Genomic DNA, 3,569 nt, shown 5'->3' with positions numbered 1-3,569 from the left:
GAAAAGAAGTTAAAGTGGAGTAACATGGAGGACATTCGGAGGTAGACTTGAGCCAGTGGATAACCTCGTTATGAGAAGGAGTCAAAGGCTTGAAGACAGGACTGTAGTCGTGATGTCTGTTGCCTGATTCAAGAACAAGGGATACTGTTAGTTGTTGTTCGTAGCTAGACTTGAGCCAGTGGATAACCTCGTTATGAGAAGGAGTCAAAGGCTTGAAGACAGGACTGTAGTCGTGATGTCTGTTGCCTGATTCAAGAACAAGGGATACTGTTAGTTGTTGTTGTGGAGTGGAAGCTTGGGGGTAGAAGAGCATGCCATTTCCCTTCTTAAGGTTGGGTGGAGAAGGTCTCACCCTATTGAATTCAAGAAATTTTAGAGAACTTATAAGTATTTAGTATTTGTTTTAAGTCTCTAATTTCTTGCATGGAAGAGTACAGGTTAATACTATGGTTGAAAGTATGAAAGTAAAATTCAGAATTTATATTTTTCCTGTAATATAGATCTGGGAATGAATGTTGAATGCACAAAGTTATGTTATATTCCTTATTCTACAAACTAGTAGTTTAAAGTGAAATTTATAATGTTGGTGTAAGCATAGTTGTAAGCAGGGGGGTGGGGGAGGGGAAGGGGGGGACGGGAGGAACTTAAATAAAGAATTGGAAACAAATAAACCCTACTATAAATTAGAACTCTAAGTGGGGTATGATGGTAAAAATTGGAATAGAAATAGTAAATCAAGAAGCGACAATCTAGGAAGTTTGAACCTGGTCAAGTATAACCTCTAACTATGCAAGGGAAATAGTTTAAATTAAAAGAGGGTGTTATTTCTAATCAAAGGAAGTAATGACCAAGCAGAGGAAGATAGGATAAGCATAAGCATTAACTGAATTCAAAGAGACATAATCTTCCTATCTTTAGATAATCCCAAAGATTTATTAAACAAAAATATAACCTGAGGACATCTTAATAACACAAATAACAATGACGAAGGGGTTAGGACCGTGCTATTGACTCTGCAACGACGCAGTCCAGTCCTCTATGCAACCATCTATAGTCAAGCTATCATAGAGTACAACTATTAACCAAAATGCTATTAAGGAAAAGTACAAATTTAAATACTAAATGTTCGAGTAGGAGGAAGGGCTTATTACATAAAAGATGCAGTAATAATAATAGTAGATAGAATTAAAAACCAATAATAGGGCACCTATCTTATTCCTATTAATAAAAGTCCGTTCTTACTCAGAATATTGAAATGGAACTTGTTTGCAGACAAGTAAATGTTGAATGAACATGTCTATTCTTCTTTATGAATACTATAAAGTTCATTATAACAGTATCACTGGAGATAAAACTAAAAGAAACTCGTAGAATCCAGTACTGAAGCTATTAACAGGATAAACTCAAAAACTATACATGAAGTCATTAAACAGTAAATATATATTAGCCAAGGGAATGTATGCCTCAATCCATATTTACATGCCAAATCTTGGCACATACAACCAATAATGAAACATAATAAAAGGAATAAAATAACTTATAATCATTGGGACCGTGACCCAAAACAACTTGACAAAATTCAGTCTTAGCAACTATGACATCAACAACCAGTCAACCTGAGTCCTAAGTAATCAAATGCAAGCAAAGAAGAGGAAATATAGCACTAAGATTCTGATCTTCCCAAAATTCAAAACTATTAAGATGGTCACAATAGCAGAGCTTCGGAAATTCACTTCATATGCCAACTTGGAGGTGTCATTAGCCATAACCATGTTTTTTCCTTCAAAGAGACTCTCAAAGGCATGGTCAGAGCCTCTATAGAAACCCCTACGATGGAAATAACTCAGTTAAGGCTATAAAACTCACCCTTGTACAAGAAAGCAAGGAAATTTGATAGTTCAATTAAAGATTTAAACAAACCCTCACCTTACCTGAGTCGGCCGAAAGGCAAAGTGTTGTTTTTTAGGATGTTTACTGCTCCACAAACTAGATTTACATTCCATCAGGTGAGAGGAGTTAACAATAAACATTATGTTGAGCTCACCGTGAAGCTTGTGAGACCTTATAGCTCGGATGCCTGGATACTATAAGGGTAAAAGTATTTCCTTCTACTACTTCAATAAAAACCCTCATCGGGGTTAATTGAGATGTTGGAGAAGAAAAGAAAGAAAAGGAACTGCTGTAAAGTTAAGACATTAGGATCGACATCATACCATATTCTTAGCCGGTAAATCATCCTCCAGGAAACTGCAAATGACTGCCCAACAAAATACCAGTTGCAAAGTCGCCTCTTTGCAGCGAAAATGAAACAAATGACTTCACTCATGGGCTACCCTCCGGGAAGTTACCTTAAAGTCTGGACGATAAACAAGATTCGTTGGATGAAACTGGGTGAGATTAGGCGTGCTGAGAAGCCCATATGTAAAGTTGTGTGCGGGTGCAATTAGGGAATAGATTCGGAAGTATAAAGAAATCCCAAGTGTATCAGTGGTAGGTGAGGTATTTAGAATTGTGTTGGGACCACAAATAGTTACCCAAACCAACCTACAGTAATGCACAATAAACATAATAGTATTGCATATGACCCACTATTAACTATATGATTATTGCTATTAAGAATGGTAAAAATTAAGTATCCAATGTTATGGTTATAATTTTTTTATTTTATTTTGTAAGTTTGGATAATTATTTATTAAGTGAACATGTTTCAAGTGGTACCAGAGCACAGGTTCCAACACTGTGGCCTTGGATAAGAAAAACTATCAATAACCAAAATGTTTAAATGCAAAGAGAGGAGAAAAAAAAATGAGAAGGGGACAAGGAACCACTCAACCTCATGGAGTTAGATCTAATTCAGAAGTGTGGGTCGAGCTAGGGGAGGTACCACAAATGAGAATGCAATTTTGTTAGAGACTATGCAGCAATTACGAGTAGAAATGATGAAATTGTGCGTTGACAATGAAAGGCTGAGATTAGAGCAGGAGAGGATCCTAAAGGGGCTCTCAGATCACTGGAACCTGAGGGATCCAAACCCTAGTGCAAATAATAGAAACAAGGAGTAGGTAACACTAAAGGGGTCATCTAAAAATAAAGGAAAAGGAAACACCAATGAATAATGAAGAAAAATCAGGAAATACTTCTAGAGGTAGAGGAGCTAAGAGGCCAAAGGTTGAGTTAGAAGGAGAATTTAAGAAAATAAAACCTCCATTATTCGATGGGGACGTTGAAGAGGCTCGAGAGGCTTGGTTAATTAACATGAACCAGTATTTTCATATTTATGAATATGCCAATAATTTAAGATCTTGACTAGCTGTTTACCAATTGCGAGGTAAAGCCACCCTTTGGTGGGAAGAGATTAAAACAATTCAAAGTGTGGACGAGAAATAGGTGACAAGGGATGCCTTTCAGAAATATTTCAAAGATAAATTATTGACGAAAATGTTTTACGATGAGAAAGCGAAATAATTCCATGACTTGAGGTTGGGACAACAGTCTATGGATGAGTTTTATAACCAAGTTTAATTCCTCACTGTGCTATGTTCCATACATATGAGAAGAAAAGGTGAAGG

The sequence above is a fragment of the Pinus tabuliformis genome, chromosome 2_2 (assembly GCF_031772625.1).
Source record: "Pinus tabuliformis cultivar Carrire ecotype Pingquan chromosome 2_2, CPIR1, whole genome shotgun sequence".
NCBI classification, from domain to species: domain Eukaryota; kingdom Viridiplantae; phylum Streptophyta; class Pinopsida; order Pinales; family Pinaceae; genus Pinus; species Pinus tabuliformis.
This window is presented reverse-complemented; position numbering follows the sequence as displayed.